The sequence below is a fragment of the Gopherus flavomarginatus genome, chromosome 5 (genome assembly GCF_025201925.1).
Source record: "Gopherus flavomarginatus isolate rGopFla2 chromosome 5, rGopFla2.mat.asm, whole genome shotgun sequence".
Lineage (NCBI taxonomy): Eukaryota > Metazoa > Chordata > Testudines > Testudinidae > Gopherus > Gopherus flavomarginatus.
Window position 1 is genome coordinate 107,454,100 of NC_066621.1, and position 22,512 is coordinate 107,476,611.

At 41.5% G+C, this 22,512-nt stretch overlaps 1 long non-coding RNA gene across 1 annotated transcript; it reads left to right on the plus strand.

The window, feature by feature from the left end:
- The first annotated feature begins 790 nt into the window (after positions 1–790).
- On the plus strand, positions 791–9,385 carry LOC127051571 (uncharacterized). The gene is made up of 3 exons (XR_007774524.1): positions 791–877; positions 7,976–8,034; positions 9,253–9,385. It is a non-coding gene; the product is annotated as an uncharacterized LOC127051571 (long non-coding RNA).
- The last annotated feature ends 13,127 nt before the right edge of the window (positions 9,386–22,512 follow it).

Here is a 22,512-nt window from a genome sequence, read left to right on the forward strand (position 1 = left end):
GATTTGTACAGTACTTTTATACATGGAGCCCACATCTGACTTCACATGATAAGAGGAATTTGTAATTTCTTGGCTCCATAAACATTTTACTAAAACTATGTGCATTGATTTCTGTTGCTCTATTACAACTTAGCTGGAAAATTGGAGGTACAGCTCTGGTAAGAAAAAAGTATATTCAACTTTGCAGCATAACTCTATAGGAGAAAAAATTGTTAAAAATAGCACTCACTTATAATACAAGATTGTGTTTTAATTCCAAGACTTCTGTTTCAAAATACAAAACAGTGCATGCTGTGGTCAAAGTCAAAGTAATGATAAAGTAATTCACTAAGCAATTTCTAAAAGGTGAAATTCAATGATATTGCTGTTGTCAGGCCAGGTGTTAAAATATTATTGGGTGTTAAATTAATTCTCACCCTGTTAACACTTGTCTGAATTGTAACAGCTGCTAAACATTGTTCCAGAAGAGCAAACTATGGCTATACAAAAAACAGATGCCTAATCAATAGGACCAATAGAACTATATGAAAAAAATGAAGAAAGCACTGTAGGGCAAGTGAGTCCTTGTGGAATGTCTCAACTTAATGAAAACATTGTTTTCATATATCCACGTAAATAACAATTACTGAAGAAGCAAAACAAATAGTCTTTCTTCTTTTATTTCTGGTTTAATACATTTGTCTGGAAGTACAAACAGCTTTATTATTAGAGACAGCACATCTAAACACTGGATGCTGTTCCAGGAAGAAGGACTGCTGAACAGACATGGGGTCCACCTATCAAGGAAGGGGAAGAGCATATTTGGCTACAGACTGGCTAACCTAGTGAGGACGGCTTTAAACTAGGTTCAATGGGAGCAGGTGACCAAAGCCCACAGGTAAGTCACAAACATGGAGACCTGGGAGAAAGGTCAGAATCTGAGGGGAGCATGGGCTGTTATAGCAGAAATGAGGGAGAGACAAGACAGAATGGGGCGGGAGGAATCAAATCAGTATCTTAGATGTCTGTATACTAATGTGAGAAGTATATGGAATAAGCAGGAAGAATGTAAAATGCTAGTAAATAAACACAACTATGACATAGCTGTCATTACAGAGATTTGGTGGGATAATACGCATAAGACTGGAATATTAGTATAGAAAGGTACAGCTTGCTCAGGAAAGACAGGCAGGGAAAAAAGGGAGAAGGTGTTGCCTTATATATTAAAATGTATACACTTGGACTGAGGTTGAGATAGATATAAGAGGCAGACTTGTTGAAAGTCTCTGGGTAAGGATAAAAGGGGTGAAAAATAAGGGTGATGTCATGGTAGGGGTCTACTACAGACAACCAAATCAAGAAGAAATTATAAAGCTGCGCACAAGCGACCAGGGAGCTTAGCGAACAGGAGCTGCTAACAGGGAGTTTTGCAAGGGAGTTTGGAAGGGGAGTAGGAAGGGAGGGGGCTCCCTTGTTGGTCTCATCTGTGACCCATTGGTCCCTTGAACCCATAACCTGAGCCCCATCGAAAACCCTTCTGTTCACAGCAAAGAGGAGCGGACAGAGAGCTGTAGACAGGAATTTGAGACTTTGACAGAGGGAGGCTTAAAATGGTGAGGAGGACCCGTAACACCTGTGCCAGCACTGCTTCTGTCTCCTCCACCTGCGCCTGTAGCCAGACAGAGCACCAAAGCATGGATGCTTTTACCCAGATTCTGGTGTGGGCTTGCAAAGACTGTAATTTGCAATTTCCACTTACTGATATCCAGGCTGGGGGTGGCATCCAATGTGAAAGGTGCCTACTGGTGGAATCTCTCAGGCAGCAGGTGGGAGAGCTACAGGAGGAGGTGGCCTGGCTGAGGAACATCTATGTCCATGAGCAATTCCTGGACAGTATCCATGTGGAGACAGCTGATGGTGCTGTCCCAGTTGACGGGACTACTGACACTGCAGTGGAAGAGGAGATGCCTCAGGGTGTACCTGACACACCAGTGGAGGAGGAGGCTCAGGGTGGACACGGCCAGCTGGTTACTTCTAGCAGCGGGCAGTGCTCCACCGCTGCTGCGAACCCTCCTGTTGTGGTAAAAGATACAGCAGAGAAGAAATCACCCCCAACAGTTAAGGGGGTGAAGTCTCGTACCCCTAAGGCTGGGAGGTCTGCTGCCACCACTGATAAGAAACGTAGGGTAGTGGTGGTTGGAGACTCTCTGCTGAGGGGGACGGAGACACCCATCTGTCGCCCTGACCGTTCATCCCGGGAGGTATGCTGCCTGCCAGGGGCCCGTATCCGAGACGTTACAGAGGCTTTGTCGAGGATTATCCGGCCTTCTGACTACTATCCCATGCTACTCATCCATGTGGGCACAAATGATACTGCGAGGTGTGATGCTGAGCAGATCAAGAGTGACTACAGGGCTCTGGGAGTACGGGTTAAGGAGTTTGGAGCGCAGGTGGTATTCTCTTCGATTCTTCCTGTTGAAGGTAGGGGTCCGGGCAGAGACAGATGCATTGTGGAGGTGAATGCCTGGCTGCGAAGATGGTGTCGCCAGGAGGGCTTTGGCTTCCTCGACCACGGGATGCTACTTGAGGAAGGACTGCTAGGAACAGATGGCGTTCACCTTTCGAAGAGAGGAAAGGCCTTATTCGCGCACAGACTGGCTAACCTGGTAAGGAGGGCTTTAAACTAGGTTCGACGGGGACAGGTGAGCAAAGCCCACAGGAAAGTGGGGAACAAGACCTGGGAGATGGGTTGGAAGCAGGAGGGAGCACGGGCTATAATGGCAGAGAGGAAGGAGGGTCAGGGCAAAGCTGGGAGGCAAAATCAAACAAGTATCTTAGATGCCTTTATACAAATGCAAGAAGTATGGGTAATAAGCAGGAAGAACTGGAAGTGCTAATAAACAAATACAACTATGACATAATTGGCATTACTGAAACTTGGTGGGATAATACACACGACTGGAATGTTGGTGTGGATGGGTATAGTTTGCTCAGGAAGGATAGACAGGGGAAAAAGGGAGGAGGTGTTGCCTTATATATTAAAAATGTACACACTTGGACTGAGGTGGAGATGGACATAGGAGACGGAAGGGTGGAGAGTCTCTGGGTTAGGCTAAAAGGGGTAAAAAACACAGGTGATGTCGTGCTGGGAGTCTACTACAGGCCACCTAATCAGGCGGAAGAGGTGGATGAGGCTTTTTTTCAAACAACTAACAAAATCATCCAAAGCCCAAGATTTGGTGGTGATGGGGGACTTCAACTATCCAGATATATGTTGGGACAATAACACCGCGGGGCACAGACTATCCAATAAGTTCCTGGACTGCATTGCAGACAACTTTTTATTTCAGAAAGTTGAAAAAGCTACTAGGGGGGAAGCTGTTCTAGACTTGATTTTAACAAATAGGGAGGAACTTGTTGAGAATTTGAAAGTAGAAGGAAGCTTGGGTGAAAGTGATCATGAAATCATAGAATTTGCAATTCTAAGGAAGGGTAGAAGGGAGTACAGCAGAATAGAGACAATGGATTTCAGGAAGGCGGATTTTGGTAAGCTCAGAGAGCTGATAGGCAAGGTCCCATGGGAATTAAGACTGAGGGGAAAAACAACTGAGGAAAGTTGGCAGTTTTTCAAAGGGACGCTATTAAGGGCCCAAAAGCAAGTTATTCCAATGGTTAGGAAAGATAGAAAATGTGGCAAAAGACCACCTTGGCTTACCCTTGAGATCTTGCGTGACCTACAAAATAAAAAGGCGTCATATAAAAAATGGAAACTAGGGCAGATCACGAAGGATGAATATAGGCAAATAACACAGGAATGCAGAGGCAAGATTAGAAAAGCAAAAGCACAAAATGAACTCAAACTAGCTATGGGAATAAAGGGAAACAAGAAGACTTTTTATCAATACATTCGAAGCAAGAGGAAGACTAAGGACAGGGTAGGCCCACTGCTCAATGAGGAGGGGGTAACAGTAACGGGAGACTTGGAAATGGCAGAGATGCTTAATGACTTCTTTGTTTCGGTCTTCACTGAGAAGTCTGAAGGAATGTCTAGTATAGTGAATGCTTACGGGAAGAGGGTTGATTTAGAAGAGAAAATAAGCAAAGAGCAAGTAAAAAATCTCTTAGAAAAGTTAGATGCCTGCAAGTCACCAGGGCCTGATGAAATGCATCCTAGAATACTGAAGGAGTTAATAGAAGAGGTATCTGAGCCTCTAGCTATTATCTTTGGGAAATCATGGGAGACGGGGGAGATTCCAGAAGACTGGAAGGGGGCAAATATAGTGCCCATCTATAAAAAGGGAAATAAAAACAACCCAGGAAACTACAGACCAGTTAGTTTAACTTCTGTGCCAGGGAAGATAATGGAGCAGGTAATCAAAGAAATCATCTGCAAACACTTGGAAGGTGGTAAGGTGATCAGGAATAGCCAGCATGGATTTGTAAAGAACAAATCATGTCAAACTAATCTGATAACATTCTTTGATAGGATAACGAGCCTTGTGGATAAGGGAGAAGCGGTGGATGTGATATATCTAGACTTCAGTAAGGCATTTGATACAGTCTCGCATGATATTCTTATAGATAAGCTAGGAAAGTACAATTTAGATGGGGCTACTATAAGGTGGGTGCATAACTGGCTGGATAACCGTACTCAGAGAGTAGTTGTTAATGGCTCCCAATCCTGCTGGAAAGGTATAACAAGTGGGGTTCCGCAGGGTTCTGTTTTGGGACCGGTTCTGTTCAATATCTTCATCAACGATTTAGATGTTGGCATAGAAAGTACGCTTATTAAGTTTGCAGATGATACCAAACTGGGAGGGATTGCAACTGCTTTGGAGGACAGGGTCAAAATTCAAAATGATCTGGACAAGTTGGAGAAATGGTCTGAGGTAAACAGGATGAAGTTCAATAAAGATAAATGCAAAGTGCTCCACTTAGGAAGGAACAATCAGTTTCACACATACAGAATGGGAGGAGACTGTCTAGGAAGGAGTATGGCAGAAAGAGATCTAGGGGTCATAGTGGACCACAAGCTTAATATGAGTCAACAGTGTGATACTGTTGCAAAAAAAGCAAACGTGATTCTGGGATGCATTAACAGGTGTGTTGTAAACAAGACACGAGAAGTCATTCTTCCGCTTTACTCTGCGCTGGTTAGGCCCCAACTGGAGTATTGTGTCCAGTTCTGGGCACCGCATTTCAAGAAAGATGTGGAGAAATTGGAGAGGGTCCAGAGAAGAGCAACAAGAATGATTAAAGGTCTTGAGAACATGACCTATGAAGGAAGGCTGAAGGAATTGAGTTTATTTAGTTTGGAAAAGAGAAGACTGAGAGGGGACATGATAGCAGTTTTCAGGTATCTAAAAGGGTGTCATCAGGAGGAGGGAGAAAACTTGTTCACCTTAGCCTCCAATGATAGAACAAGAAGCAATGGGCTTAAACTGCAGCAAGGGAGATTTAGGTTGGACATTAGGAAAAAGTTCCTAACTGTCAGGGTAGTTAAACACTGGAATAGATTGCCTAGGGAAGTTGTGGAATCTCCATCTCTGGAGATATTTAAGAGTAGGTTAGATAAATGTCTATCAGGGATGGTCTAGACAGTATTTGGTCCTGCCATGAGGGCAGGGGACTGGACTCGATGACCTCTCGAGGTCCCTTCCAGTCCTAGAGTCTATGAGTCTATGAGTCTATAAGAAGAGGTGGATGAAGTTTTCTTTAAACAACTAACGAAAGCATCCAAAGCACAGGACTTGGTGGTGATGAGGGACTGCAACTACCCAGACATCTTTTGAGAAAATAACACAGCAGGGCACAGATTATCTAACAAGTTCTTGGAATGTATTGAAGACAATTTTTTATTTCAGAAGGTGGAGAAAGCTACTAGGGCAGAGGCTGTTCTACATTAGATTTTGACAAATAGGGAAGAACTCATTGAGAATTTGAGAGTGGAAGGCAACTTGGGTGAAAGAGATCATGAAATGGTAGAGTTTATGATTCTAAGGAATGGTAGTAGGGAGAACAGCACAATAAAGACTATGGATTTCAGGAAGGAAGACTTTAGCAAACCAGGGAATTGGTAGGTAAAATCTCAGGGGAAGCAAGTCTAAGGGGAAAAACAATTGAAGACAGTTGGCAGTTTTTCAAAGAGACATTATTAAGGGCACAAGAGCAAACAATTCCACTGTGTAGGAAAGATAGGAAGTATGTCAAGAGACCACCCTTGCTTAAACAGGAGATCTTCAATGATGTAAAACTCAAAAAAGAGTTGTACAAAAACTGGAAACTCAATCAAATTACAAAGGATGAATATAAAGAAATAACACAAGTATGTAGGGACAAAATTAGAAAAGCTAAGGCTAGGACCATAAAAGAAAACAAGAAAACATTCTACAAATACATTAGAAGCAAGACGAAGTCCAAGGACAGAATAGGCCCATTACTCAATGAAGGGGGAAAGACAATAACAGAAAATGTGGAAATGGCAGAGATGCTTAATGGCTTCTTTGTTTCAGTTTTCACCAAGAAGGTTGGTGGTGATTGGACATCTAAATAGTGAATGCCAGTGAAAATGAAGTAGGATCAGGGTCTAAAATAGGGAAAGAACAAGTAAAAAATTGCTTAGATAAGTTAGATGTCTTCAAATCACCAGGGATTGATGAAATGTATCCTAGAATACTCAAGGAGATGGCTGAGGAGATATTTGAGCCATTAGCAATTATCTTTGAAAAGTCAAGGAAGATGGGAGACATTCCAGAAGACTGGAAAAGGGCAAATACAGTGCTCATCTATAAAAAGGGAAATAAGGACAACCCGGGGAATTACAGACCAATCAGCTTGACTTCTGTACCTGGAAAGATAATGGAGCAAATAATTAAGCAATCAATTTGCAAACACCTAGAAGATAATAAGGTGATAAATAGCAGTCAGTATGGATATGTCAAGAACAAATCATGTCAAACCAACCTGATAGCTTTCTTTGACAGAGTAACAAACCTTGGGTGGGGGGAGTGATAGATGTGGCATATCTTGACTTTAGTAAGGCTTTTGATACTGTCTCGCATGACCTTCTCATAAACAAACTAGGGAAATACAACCTAGATGGAGCTACTAACTGTTTGAAAAGTCATTCCCAGAGAGTAGTTATCAGTGGTTCACAGCTGGAAGGACATAATGAGTAGGGTCCCACAGGGATCGGTTCTAGGTACGGTTCTGTTCAATATCTTCATCAATGATTTAGATTATGGCATAGAGTACACTTACAAAGTCTGTGGATGATACTAAGCTGAGAGGGGTTGCAAGTGCTTTGGAAGATAGGATTAAAATTCAAAATGATCTGGACAAACTGGAGAAATGGTCTGAAGTAAATAGGATCAAATTAAATAAGTGGTGGCAGATGACAGAACAAGAAGCAATGGTCTCAAGTTGCAGTGGGGGAGGTCTAGGTTGGCTATTAGGAAAAACTTTTTCACTAAAAGGGTGGTGAAGCACTGGAATGGGTTACTTAGGGAGGTGGTGGAATCTCCTTCCTTAGAGGTTTTTAAGGTCAGGCTTGACAAAGCCCTGGCTGGGATGATTTACTTGGGAATTGGTCCTGCTTTGAGCAGGGACTTGGACTAGATGACCTCCTGAGGTCCCTTCCAACCCTGATATTCGATGATTCTATGATTCTAAGTTCGTGCCTCCAGGCATAAGTCTGAAGTGCAAAGAAAAATCATTAAAACTCTAAGCAAAAAAACTCTTCCACGTTCACCCATTTTCCCTTGGGAATGGGTTGACACTACATTAGGTGGCTGAATTTCAGATGATTTCTACTCCATACCATGAATCCCTTTCTAATATAACTGATGTTTATATGATTTACTGTTTTCAGCATTTTCTAGTAATACATGACCTCATCCTGACTTCAGAGGGAATTATAAGGGCTGAGTACTATTCAGGATCAGACCAAAGATTTATAATCTAATTATTTTCCTTTTCCTATTTTTCCTTACCACAGGCAAACAGACATCAGTTCTGGTTTCGTAATACTTTCAGTGGCCTTAAATAGCAGCATGGGTGAGTTACTACAATTTGCATTTTTATGGTTTTCTATATCATATTATGTATAATGTCACTTTTTATTTACCTGTGCTCCATTTTGATCACAGCCATAAAATAGTCTTCTTAAATGTCAATAACAGTTCATACTCCCAAAGAGTAGGATATGAAGGACAAAACACATAAAATAACTTGACTCCATTTAAAGCCTCTCCGTGCTTAGAAACAGAATCAGGGATAGATAGAGGAACTATTCAATACATTATTGTGCCTAGGTGGTTTTGGGGGCACAATAATGTATTGAATTACTTCACTTCTGCATTTGCCTTTAAGATTTAGTCTTTCACGTAACTGCATCTTTACTGAGATCTCACCACTCCTCCATGCAAGGAGGAGCAGAGGGTCAGCAGCCTCTATGGCTTTGTCAACACTGCAATGTAAGCCCAGGGTTAGTAGAAATAAAGTTAGCAGACCCTGGGTTTGTTAACCTAGGGCTTGAGGGTATTTTTATTTTTAACCCCAGTTTAGGAATTGTTGACCCTGGGTCCCAACTTAGAGCTCCAGTGTTTGGACTGCATTATGAGGGCCCAATTCCAACCCCCACACCCTAGATTTCCTAGCACCCTCTCAAAATATAGCCACGCTAGCCCTTTGGTTGTGATGCAGTATGGAAAAATCTGAGTGTCCAAACTTGACCGTCCAGAGGACAAATTGTCAGTCCATAGGATTGTGGAATACTTTTTGCAGACTACCAGAGCACAAGTCCAGTTGGGCTGCATATACAATGTAGTGCAATAGGGCTCAAACTCTGGATCCTAGCTTGATTCAGGCTCTGATCCTCCACCCCCATGAGGTCCTGAGACTCTGGATCTGAGCTCCTGGTTATCACGATTTGTGTGTAGATGGAAGGGGGGTTAGGTCTGAGTCTGAGTTTGAATGCTGAGCATACATTGGAATGTAAACATACCCTGTGGCACAATCTAGGACCCCAGAGAGGATGCCCAATGTGGGTGGGATTCTCATAGGATAAGGGACTAGAGGGGTAAATAGGTGGCTACATATTGGTGAAGCTGAGAGGGATGCATATCTTTTCCCTCCTCCGAGCGTGGAGGTTACCAGGAAAAGTTATCAGCCTGGAGCTATTACCATCTGTGCAGACCTGCTGTGCAGTGGGGATCTCTCTAAGAGGGAAATTCTGCAGGCAGCAATGGCAACACACTAACCCTGATATTGCAGGATTGCACTGGACTGATGTACAGGGAAGAAATTGGAGATCCAGAGCTATCATGAGGTACAGGGTCTCCACAGAAAGGCCACGGTCTCCAACAGTTCCTGAAGAGCTGTATGTTTTGAGAGTGCGGGAGGAGTGGATCAATGGCTGATTTTGGAGGGGTAAGGTAAGTATCCCTTGCCAGTAACCTTCTGCTATCTGGGGTTAAAGCAATCTGGTTTTCAAAGTATGGTATACTGTGTTGAAATGTCCCCTTCACAGGTGGATGGCTGTCTAGTCACACGGGAGTGGGGAATGTTATCTCCTTGCAATTTCTCCTCTCTCTTACAGCTAACAACAGCTCCTCAGAGGAGGTTTTGTGAAGAAGAACATCTACAGAATTTTGAGGGTTGAGCAAGGGATTGTCCCCTCTTTATTGCACTGTCCTCTGACAACCCCAAGAATTCTATTTGGAAACCACATAAGGAATTAACATAGGTCAGAGATGAATTAATTCCCTATAGGCTCCTGTCACTCTTATATCCTTGGAGTAGGGTTGGTACCTCTAAGGTACAAAAAACCAGGACATCTGGGATGATGCTAGGCCCATAAAACTGGACCACTGGCAGTGTGTACTGAGCACCCTTACATATTTCCCAGCATAGCTCTCTCTAAAAAGGTATGATCCTGAGAAAATCTGGACTGGTGACAACCTTACCTTCAAGGTCTCCCATGTCCCCCTAGATCAGGGGTTCTCAAACTGGGGGTTGGGAAGTGGTTACAAGGGAGTTGCAAGCTGTCAGCTCCTAGCCTGGCCATGCATGAGACTGTGAGCCCTGAGCCCCTCCAGCCCAGCATTTTATATTTAACAGTGTTAAATACTAAAAAATGTTTTTTTTTTAATGTATGGGGGCAGAAGGTCACACTCAGAGACTTGCTGTGTGAAAGGGATCACCAATACAGAAGGCTTGAGAATCACTGCTCTAAATAATTTTCACTGAGGAAAATTATATTTTTTCCCACCGTAGGTCCCTGTGTGTCTGACCTCTAGAACTAGCCTGTAAGCCAAAAAAGCTTGTAGGCCATCTGAATACTTCTAGAGATGAAGTTCATGTAGCCAGGAAAAAAACCCTCACTTTGGCATTGGTACATTGGGAGACTTTCCCAAGAGCTTGATCTCCATATATGGTTATCAGACTGCACAATCATCACATCAGATTTTGATCTCATTTATATTGGTGTAAATTGATAAATTCATTGTCTTCAATAAGAATATGCCAGTAAAATTGAGATTCAGATCTAGCCATTGACTACCCCTAAGAAGAGGGTAGCTACAGAATATTGACTGGTGATATAGGTCTGCAAGTGAAAGAAGGAGCTATTATGGGTGTGGATCGAGAAAACCCTAAGGGTTAGGGAAAGCTGGAAATCAATAGCTTAATTAAGACTCACTTAGGCCTTGAATCTAAAGTTCATTAAAAACTTTTGTATTTTAGCATTTAACTGCATTTTATACCTGCTATAATATTGTATGAATGGAAAAGCTGAAAAAATACTAGTTTCAGGCTACAGCCAACTGACTGAAGCAGAAACAAAGTCAGGTACATCATAGCAACGTTGTTCAGGAGATGACAGAAGACATTTTCGGGGGCTGATAGCATAGCTATACAAATTTGCTCAACATTGTAACTGGACACATATGGCCAGATCTCTAAAGTGTGGAGGATTACTACAAGTTGGGAAGTTTTCTATGGAAATACACATAAATGAAATAAAACACAAGTTGCAAGCCAGCAACAAGCTATCTTTACTGTGCTCATAAATAACTGTTGCCATACCATAACTTTTAAGATATATTGTTAAGGTGGACTAGCCATTGAGTGGAATCCTACACAAAATACCAACACTTGCATTTGTTTACACAATTATCGGATTATCACATGCAAATACAGGTGCACATAAGAATGCAAGTCTGTTACAGAAAACTAGTTGGCCTCCACTCTGAGAAAGTTAGACTATAAGATTTCCAAAGACATTTTTACACAGCAGTTTAGTGCTACACAATTAACATATTCATAAGCCACGGGACAAATTAAAAAGCTCATACTGGTGAGCAGTTATTCAGTGTAGTCTGTAGCATGCTAAATCTTGCTAGGCTACCTTGGGGAGAAGATGGGCTCTGCTCCTGTTCCATAGTCCAGGCCACATTCTTTCAGCTGTGCTGGTCAGAGCATCTGCCCTCTTATGGGGTTGAAGTAGCAAGTGGAGGGAGAGGGAAAGAGGAGCCAAAGCAGTCTATAAGGTCAACATGCTTCCACAGTTCACAAAGAAGCCTTTAGGACAGGGAAGTTAGGGGGAGGGAAGAGAAGAGAAAGTACCAACCCTTCTCCTTTCTGAAAGTGTCTGGACAGCCAAAATTCTCGAGCTATTTTGCTGGCCCACCACCCATTCTTCTGTTGGCCAGAGACCTTTGACTTGCAGTTCTGCTTCTCCCTGTGCTTAATAAGGATCCTTCCTTTTAAGGACTCACCCACTTCCAGCCTTGACAAGCTTCACAGGGATTGATTGTGTCCAGAGGAGCTCTTTTAATCCTTTCTTGGTTTGGTGGGGATTTGCCCCACCACGTAATCAACTGCCTTCAGTAGGACAACAACTGAATAAAGATTCCCCTGTGAGTCACTAAATGATTTTAATTGGCTCCTGAAAACAATGGAAAAATACTTTAAGTACAGTATTTTAAATTGTAAGATTGTCATGCTGTAGAACAAAAATATGAGCAACCTCTTTACAATTTTCTATATATAAAAATGCATTGCATATAATGACAGCCCTCTCTACATTTTGATCTATACTATAGAATGAAAAGGTAGCAAAAATGTGTAGCCCGCAGTTGGAAAATAAAGGAACAAATAATTCTTTGCTACAGTACAATAATGAAAGACTCCAGGAGGGAAGTCTAAAAATAGTATGTTGAAGCTGTCCTTGATTTACTAAGACAAGGCAGTTATGAACTGTATTTGAAATGTAGCTATTGATTGCATTGTGGAATTCGAGAAGACAGAAGAGGCCAATTTGCATGGAAACAAATTAAACAATGTGTGTTGACTGCAGGATGCATATCACCTTATCATAGATAATCCAGAGTTGGGGAACTTTAGAGTATAAATCAGCTATCCAGTCAGATCAGATAATATCTGATAAATACTAGAGGATTCCAGGTTGCTTTGATATGTTGGTATAAATTAATATGTGAATCACAAATAATTTACTCAGATGTGAGTTTATGTAGGATGGTCTGGAGTTTGCATTCAACTAAATTTAGACCTATGATCTGCTGACAAAGGTGCACACAACACTGTCCATTTTGCTTCTCAGATACCAACAATCAGAACAGTGGGAAACAAAAATGTAGGGAAATTTCTAGTCTCACTGAACCATAAGAGAGCTACATAAAATGGAATTATCAGTTACTAAACTGAACCAGAAACACTTAGTATTTGTTCTACAATTGGGGATAGACAGTGATGCATGGAAAGGAATTTTCTCCAATTTTTCTGGTATTATTAAGGACCTGATACTACAATAATTCTATTGTCAAGCTATTGACTTTATTTGGACTCTCAGTCTCTAAGTATATTTAATAATTTTAGAAAGATCTCATGGCCAGAAATTAAATTGTATTGACAGTAAAAAGAACAGGAGTACTTGTGGCATCTCAGAGACTAACAAATGCATTTCAGCATAAGCTTTCATGGGCTACAGCTCACTTCTTCGGATCCATAGAATGGAACACACAGACAGAAGATATTTATACATACAGAGAACAGGAAAAGGTGAAAGTACGCATACCAACTGTAAGAGTCCAGTCAATTGAGATGAGCTATCATCAGCAGGAGAAAAAAAACCTTGAAGTGATAACCGAGATGACCCATAGAAGGTGTGAGGAGAACTTAACATAGGGAAATAGATTCAATTAGTGTAATGACCCAACCATTCCCAGTCTCTGTTTAAACCTAATTGTATCTAATTTGCATATTAATTCAAATTCAGCAGTCTCTCTTTGGAGTCTGTTTTTGAAGTTTTTTTGTTGCAAAATTGCCACCTTCAAGTCTGTCACTGAGTGGTTAGAGAGGTTGAAGTGTTCTCCCAGTGGGTGAGATTCTGTATTAAGCCTCTAAGAGTATGTTTACACTGGAATAAGAGACCTGTGGCATGGCTGTGGCTGCCCCAGGTCAGATGACTTCGGCTAGCGGGACTCAGGCTGGAGCCCAGACTCTGTGATTCTCCTCACTTGTGGGGTCCAACAGCCCAATGTCAACATAGTCCTGTAGCCCAAGCCCCATGAGCCAGGCCAGCCACGGGCATTTATTGCTGTGTAGACGTACCCTAAGGAGAAGTTTATACTTCAAGATCGGGTTGTAATTCCCAGTTTAAGGAGACATGCCAACACTAGCTCTGATAGAAGCATTGTGCTACTGTGGCAGCACAAGTGGTGGGAGGCTGCACCAAGTACATGCCTGGGGTCCTGGATGTGTATGTAGTTGGGGCAGCTAGCCCTGAGTTTCGCTCTTCTTTGGTGCACTAGCTCAGTCAGAGCTAGCATGAGTATGTCTCCTTGGACTCAGAATCACACCACCCCAGCTCAAAGTGCAGACGTACATTAAGAGGCACAACACAGAACTCACATTCCAGCAGCAGACACTTGTCATTTAAGAGACCTTCCACCATCAGATGCTCTAGGGTGCTGCCTTCTGGGTTGCAGCACTGCCTAGATTCTCCACATCACTGCATACTGGGGTCCCTGCCCCTATCATCATCAGCCCACTCACAGGGCACCTCCTTCACTGGTGCATATGAGGGAATCTTTGGGAGGCAGCTTTATGCTTGTCTTCCACAGTGGCTGCTACAGGGGATTCCTCCCATGCTTGGCAATGGAGCTTCTAAAGGCCACTTTAAACCACTTCAGCTTTTTTCATGCAGCATAAAGGGGCTAGAATGGAGATGAGGTTCTTTCTAATTGACAAGGCCATGAAAGTACTTTTATTATATTTTTCTATATGTTAACCCATCTAACAGTATTTATCCCCTACTTCTGGAAATAATTGGAAGCCGTTGTGGAGAGGTAGTTACCGATGGAGTAAAAAGACGTGGATAATGATGTTGAGAGTACACTTACAAAATTCACAGATAACACAAGATGGGAAGAGTTGCAAGCACTTTGGAGGACAGGATCAGAATTCAAAAAGGTCTTGACAAATTGGACTGAAATCAACAAGCTGAAATTCAATAAAGGCAAGTGAAAAGTACTACACTTAAGAAGAAAAAATGGGGAATGGCTGGCTAGGCAGTAGTACTGGTGAAAAAGATCTGGTGTTTATAGTGGCTCACAAAATGAATGAGTCAACAATATGATGCAGTTGTGAAAAAAGCCAATGTTCCGGGGTGCATTAACAGGAGTGTCTTATGTAAGAGACAGGAGGTAACTGTCCTGCTCTATTTGGCACTGGGAGGCCTCAGCTGGAGTACTGTGTCCAGTTCTGGACATCACACATTAGGAAAGATGTGGACGAATTGGAGAGAGTCTAGAGGAGAGTAACAAAAAGGAGAAAAGGTGTAGAAAACCTGACCTATTAGGAAAGATTAAAAAACTAGGCATGTTTAGCCTTGAGAAAAGAAGATAGGGGGTGGGGGGCATGATAACAGTCTTCAAATATGTTAAGGGCTGTTATAAAGAGGACAGTGATCAATTGTTCTCCATATCCACTGAAGGTAGGACAAGAAGGAACCAGCTTTATCTCAAGCAAGGGAGATTTAGATTAGATATTAGAAAAAAGTTACTAACTATAAGGATAATAAAGCTTGGAATAGGCTTCCAACAGAGGTTTTGGAATCCCCATAATTGGATGTCTTTAAGAACAGGTTTACCAAATACCTGTCAAGAATAGTCTAGGTATATTTGGTCCTGTCTCAGCACCAGGGGCTGGAACATATGACTTTTTGAAGTCCCTCCCAATCCTACATTTTTATGATATTAACATTTTGAACATAAACAGGAACAAAATATTGTAATCTAAGAACATGCTTAGTTTATCATGCTATAAACTTGACTTAAAATCACAGCAGGTCATAGAGCAGCCGACCCAATCACAAGCATTCAAAAATCAGGAATCAACCACTCCCCCTGCTTCAAACATAATGAGATTTTCTTAGGAATCATGAAATTAAAACAATAAATAATTTAGTTTTTTTTTTAAATTTGATTTTAGGTTTATTTCTTTAGGGCTCACTGTTGAGTTTTGCTCCACAACTAGGGTGACCAGATGTCCCGATTTTATAGGGACAGTCCCGATACTCGGGACTTTTTCTTATATAGGTGCCTGTCCTGATTTTTCACACTTTCTATGTTGTCACCCTATTCACAACGATGAGGAAAAGAAACTTCCATTTAAAAAAATAATCTGAGATTCTCATAATTATTTGAGTACGGAAGTCAGAAGAAAAACACCAAACATAGAATTAATGTTAAAATAATGAGAACTGCAACAGTAAAAAAGGGACATACAATGTAAGATCCTGGTCTGAAAAAGACTTACACATGTGTTTCTCACTGGGACTGCCTACACAGCGTAAAATGAAGAACATAGATTCATAGATTCCAATGCCAGAATGTGATTCCCAATTATCAATCACATTTTTCTGATTACATTCTTCCTCTCAGCTGATTTGGTTCATAATTGTTTTCATGAGAGTCTTTACTATGCATCTGAGTCACAGTGTATATATTTGTTTTTTCTGGCTACTTTCTTACAACACGTGTACATTATATTTATTAGCCATGATTATATTAAAAAAATAAAAATAGAATTTAAAAAAGCTAGTCCTCAAAAACATGATATTAATCTACTCTCTAATCTATTAAAAAGACTGGATGATGTCAGTGGTAATCCAAGCTACTGTCCTGCAAGCACTTGTGCTTAACTTTACACAGCTGAATAATACCAGTGATGTTAGGCATGTACAGAATTGTTTGCACAGTTATGGCTCTAGAATAAAGGTAGATTCTATCTTGCAGCTAAAAAGAATGAGAATGAACTTTGCTCCTTTCCTTTCTCCACAGTGTATAAGTATTGCTCCTTTCCTTTCTCTCCTCATATACACACAAAGTAGTTATGTGTGTGTGAAGTTAGATCAATCTGCATCTGGTACATTTAGCTGCACTCTGTGCCAGGGTTCTGGCAAAGGGTTTTGGGAAACTTATCCCTTTTAATACAAAGTGTTACCTGATGTGAAATCATAAAATGTGCTTTTTGTGATCATCAGTGGGAATAAAACTGAACCATTTGAAGGTCTATGGGAAATGAACATAAAATGGACACGAACCCAGTTAATATGAATAAAATGCATGGAAATAGATTTGGGTTTTTTTTCTTACTACTGAGAAGCCTAGAATTGCATGAAGAACTGATCCCATTGATTTCAACAAGACAATTCACGGTACTTAACGGATGTGCTTAAGTCTTTGCCTGATCTGCTAACTCAAGGTAGTTCCCTTTTGTCAGTTGTGACAAACTATTCTGAGACATCAAGGACCATTAAACTCTTTTAGGTTTTGAGAGATTTTTGTTTTTAATTAAGGTAATTTTTAAAAACCATTAGCACTCCTTCTCTGACTGGCAATCTTAACTTTAAAAAAAGTTACAATGCATTTAATGCTAGCAAAGCAAAAATATCTTAATAATTCTGTTTTTATATGACAATTACATTCCTGCTGCTCTGCATAGGTATTCAGAACTATTTTATAAAGAAAATATTCATCTAATTTAATGCAAGCAATGGTTGGGATGCATAAACACAATGAACAGGACTCTTACATCAGAGGATGGGAGTTCCTTCCTCCTCTTCTTTTTTATGAGAAAGGGTTATATATGAGTTAGTTTCCATGGATTTTTATTTTATTAGTCTTGTAGATAATTGGGTTAGGAAAGCTGTGGATTTTGTTGAAGTTTGTTTAATCTTTTTATAGTGTTTAGTTTTATATTGTTTATACTACATAGTTTACTTTTCACTGGCTTGGAAGTGTAAAATGGTTGGACCTCTCTTCACAGTCTTTATTGCATGTCTTTTCTTCTAAGCTTGTTGCTTGGCCAGATATGCACTTGGGTTTTTATCTATAAGTGTCTCAATAAAATTGTATTGGAAAAAATATATTCCTAACATTGCCATCAACACTATGTCAACATCTTGCTCAGGCTATTGGTTAGCACAGTCATTGTTTGTGTGTGTGTTACTAATGAATGTAGCACAATTATACTTGCAAATATTAGCATCAGAGTTGATTATAGGAGGCGGCTATTTGCCAGGTTTGCGTGATGAACTATAGAATGTGCATAACGTAACAGGGCCTGCCCTCTTGTTGCCCAGCAGAGCCCTGCTCACCCTGTTGCAGAAACTCTAATGTGTGCTGTTAGAATTTGGTTGTTGTTCACTCTGGGGGCTCAGAGGGACCGGACATGCAACCAGGTTTCTCTCCAATCTCCCTGATACAGGCTCTTATAAGTTTAGAACAGTGAGTACTAGATAGATAAGGCGAGCTAAGCTTATGTTTGTTTTTTTTATTTGCAAATGTGTATTTGGCTGGGAGGAGTTTAAATGTCTATTTGGCTGGGAGGAGTTCAAATGTGTATTTGGCTAGAAGGAGTCAAATTTGTATTTTGCTAAAAGGTTTTTAATTTGTACTTGAACACTTAGGCTGGGAGGGTCTTCCCAGTGTCTACAGTTGAAAGACCCTGTAACATATTCCATCTTAAAATTACAAAGATAATTTTTACCTTTGTTCTTTCTTTAATTAAAAGTTTTTCCTGTTTAAGAACCTAATTGTTTTTTTTTTATTCTGGTGAGACCCCAGGGGACGAGGTCTGAATTCACCAGGGAGTTGGTGGGGAGCAAGGAGGGAAGGGGGAGAGAGAGGCTAATTTCTCTCTGTGTTAGGATTACTGTCTCTCTCAGGGAGAATCTGGGAGGGGAAGAGAGAAGGAGGGGGCAAGGTGGATTTTCCTCTCTGTTTTAAGATTCAAGGAGTTTGAATCACAGTGATCTTCCAGGGTAACCCAGGGAGGGGAAGCCTGGGAGAGGCAACGGTGGGGGAAAGGTTTTACTTTCCTTGTGTTAAGATCCAGAGGGTCTGGGTCTTGGGGGTCCCCGGGCAAGGTTTTAGGGGGACCAGAGTGTACCAGGCACTGGAATTGCTGGTTGGTGGCAGCGCTACAGGTTCTAAGCTGGTAATTGAGCTTAGAGGAATTCATGCTGGTACCCCATCTTTTGGACGCTAAGGTTCAGAGTGGGGAATTATACCATGACAGAGTCTTTGGCAGGGCCCTGCCCTTCAGTTCAGCTTTGCTCATCATACCCATCTTTGCTTCTATCTTATCTCTCTGAGTGGGGTCAACCCATCCCATAGAAGGCTTGCTTAGACAATAAGTTGGCTTGAGGCTATTGGCTGAATCTAAGTTTCCCTTGCTGAAGGAAAAGCAGGGTTCTACTCTCCTTCCTTGTCAGGCCCAAATTAAGCTGGGCTTCTTCTTTTAACTCCCCTTCTCATGCCTGCTGCAGGTGAGGCAGGATAGGTGCAGTTACAGCCAGAGGTCTGCAATAACCCCTTCACACCCCCTTCCCCGTGTGGAATTTGTATACTCCATCACAGTGTGAAGGTGAAACTCAGTAGAGAATCTCTTGCTAACATTCTCTCCTGTGACTGTTCATTTTCTCTCTTTTTTTAATGGCTGGGAATGAGCTTAGTTGCAGACTAGTAACATATGGTAATGGACTGAGGAGATGAGCCTTCACTGAAATATAACACGCACAAGGACACTAAAAAAAAAGTAAAGTGTGAAAATTCGTTGTTGAAGCAGCAATAGCTTGGCTGTTGAAGTAATAGCAGCTTGTTGTGCTGTTGGGAAATGAAATGTGTGCCCACTGTGCATAAAAAGAGCTTTTGGGGAAAAAGGCTTAAAAGGTATATTACACATTTTCTCATTTTTTTCTTTGTGTTAATGTTATGTAACGTGGCAGCCAGTGCAGCAAGTGGCAATGTAATGAATAGGGATTAGAATGAATGTATCCTCAACCTGCCTAGGCAAGTGGGGGTAATAACACAGCTCCACATCCTCTTTACATTATTCACACACATTGTCCCATTGAATAGGATCACCTGTGTAAGTAGGGTGTGCAGAATCTGGCCCACAACAGGAAGGGTTAAATCTGTAGAGCAACCTCTCCCTAGAGAACTACACAGTCAGTTGATATTGCCCAGATTTCCAAACAGCAACAGTCTCATCCTCTTTTAAAACAACAAATGATGCCTATAATATCTTGGGCCTGATACTACTCTCAGTAACTCCACTGTTGTCAGGGAGCCAGCTGCAGCAAGGCCTGTCTCCTAGCAACACACTGGACACAGCTGATCTTGGCAGGGCCTGCCTGATTGATTGCATATCCTGATGGGTGGAGGGGAGGCGCTAGCTACTACTTGACCCAGCAGCAGCCAAACTTTGCCAGTTGTTTGTTGTGTTCTAGGCCTGCAACTGTGGTTGGTCCTGTTTCCCGTGCCTGCCAGGTTGCTCTTGTGCCTGCTTCAGTTCCTGCTTATCTACATCTTTGATACTTCTCATTCCACTTCCTAACAATGTTTCTGAGTCACCCATTGGCTTTGGCTTTTCAACATGATCCTGGGCATCCCATAGTCCTGATTCTTGACTCCAGCTCACCTGTGTTTTAACTAGGTTGCCAACCCTCTAGGATTGTTCTAGAGTCTCCAGGAATTAAAGATTAATTTTTAATTAAAGATGTCATGTGATGAAACCTCCTTCAGGAATACATCCAACCAGAAGTGGCAACCTTAGTATAACCCCTTGCTTGTTCAGAGTTTGTCCCACTCTATTGGTTGCTAGGCCAGATAGAGATTAATGAGCCTGCTACAGCCCTAGTTAACAGACATGTTTTATAAGTCATGCAGTAGAAACTCATGCATTTAGCTCCATCGATCCTAATCTTGATTCCCTACTGCCAATACTCCTGTATGGGTCAGCATGACAAGTGGTGACTTGTATGGGGTGTCGGCAACAGAGATCAAACGTTGGAACTTAATGCATGAGCTTCTACTACGTAAGATAAAAGAGACATCTCTATTAGCCAGTGCTGTAGCAGGCTCATCAATCTCTAGGAGGCCTACCCACCATTTGAGGGGGCCAGAGTGCTACTCTGAGCAAGCAAGGGTTACGCTAATTTTAACCTCCTGACCTGACCACCTCTAGGGCTTCAACCTGACTGCTCCCATCCTGGTTGTGATAATAGATTCATATAGTATAAAGCCAGAAGGGACTATTAGAACACCTAGTGTGACCTCCTCTGTAACATAGGCCATTATATTTCACCCATTATATTTTTACCCCTATGTTAATCTGAATAATATGCTTTATCAAAACAAATCTTCCAGAAAGCCATGCAGTCTTGATCTGAAGACGTCAAGAGAAGGAAAATCCACTTTACTTGCTAGTTTGTTTCAACAGTTAAAACAGTTAAAAATTTGCTTTTTGTTTCTAATTTGACTTTGTCTGTCTACAGCTTCCACCCATTGCTCCTTGTTATGCCTTTCTCTGCTATATTAAACAGACTTAGGTAGCCAATATTTTCTCGCTTGAATGTGCTTATACACTATAATCAAGTCACTTCCTGATCTTCAGGAAGTAACTCCACTGAAGTCAATGGGCCCCAGTCCTCCACTATGTACAAGCTGTGCTTGGATGTAGTAGAGAGGTGCCCACAGAAAACTAGTTTCAGCTCCCTGATCCTTGACTGTCCAAGCCCAGCATAAGTTCTAGCAACAAGGAGCCCCCTATACCTTATATTACTGGCATAAGGTCCATAATGAACCTTACGCTGGCGACAGATCAGGAGTAATGGAGCTCTGCTACAACCTTTCCCTGGAGTGCGCCAATACACTCTTCTCTCCTTATGATTGTGGAAATGGGGTGGTTAGCATAGGAGTTGGCAGAGTTGCTCTGCTGCTTTGCATTGACTGGGAGATGTCCTACACAAACAGAATTCCCCACCAGCAATCTTCAGCCACTTTTAGGTCAATTTGCACGCAATATAAAGGGGAAAATGGCTTCGGCAGATTGGAAAAGCTAGGTCCAATGGATTTATACCAGATAAGAATTAGGTCAACAATATTAATTTCAACCTAAAGATACACGGCAGTATGAGTTGTGGCTAATTATGGCCCAGCATTCCAGTGTCAGTAAAACTCATCACTATTTGAGGAATATAACTTAGGTATCAGTCACGATGCCATACTGCTCCGTAGGCTGGCAGAATCTGGGAGCATTGCTGAGGTGTCTCACATAATCCCCTCTAATTACTCGGGTATTCTCATGTTTTAGAGGCACCCACAAACAACCCTCTTCCGCTGTAGGAAGGTTGACCGGAATGGTAAAAGGGATGGTGTTAGGGGATTACAGGCAGGAATTCTATCCATGTTTAACCAAGGGCTTTACTCCAGCAACAAAGGAGGTTGAAGCTGTTGGGAGATAGCAATTTATAGGAATCTTTGGTTACATCAAAATCATACTATTGGGGCATGAATGCAAATATTATCCAGGTCTGCTAAATGGCACTCTGTCAATACTGAATTATTAGATTAATGAAATCATCTATCTGTTCTAGTTTTGTACTGCTGTCCATCACCACAACATCTGTGTGCCTCTAAAATTAATGTGAGGATTTTCTATAGCACTTCTATTCAGTTTTCTGAGGCAATACATCAATAATATAGGCCTTAAATGTAAAAGTGCATGTGCAAACTGCTTCATGTGCTTGGGACATTTGTACCTACCTATTTTTGCGCATGTGAAAGCCTGTCATGTGTGCATGCATTAGGCATTTCCAGTGTCACTAATCCTTATTTGCCTTCTGGTTTCTGAGCCTGTAGATTTTCAAGTTTTTTGTTCACAACTGTGAGGACTAGAAACATTTTTATTAAATTAAAGCTGAGATTTTCACCTCATTTCTTAAGGAGTTGGAGCTTTAAGCAAAACATTAAGTATTGTGAGACTTACATAACAAGAGTTGGCAATAGCATATTTTATATGCGCTTTTATACACACACACACAAATTGGACTGGACAGTTTATGGATCAATAGTACGGACAGTCTTTCTGGATCTGATTCTGATCTCAGTTACACCAGTATAAAACTAGTGTGAGACAGAACTTGGGCCTCAGCCTGTTTCA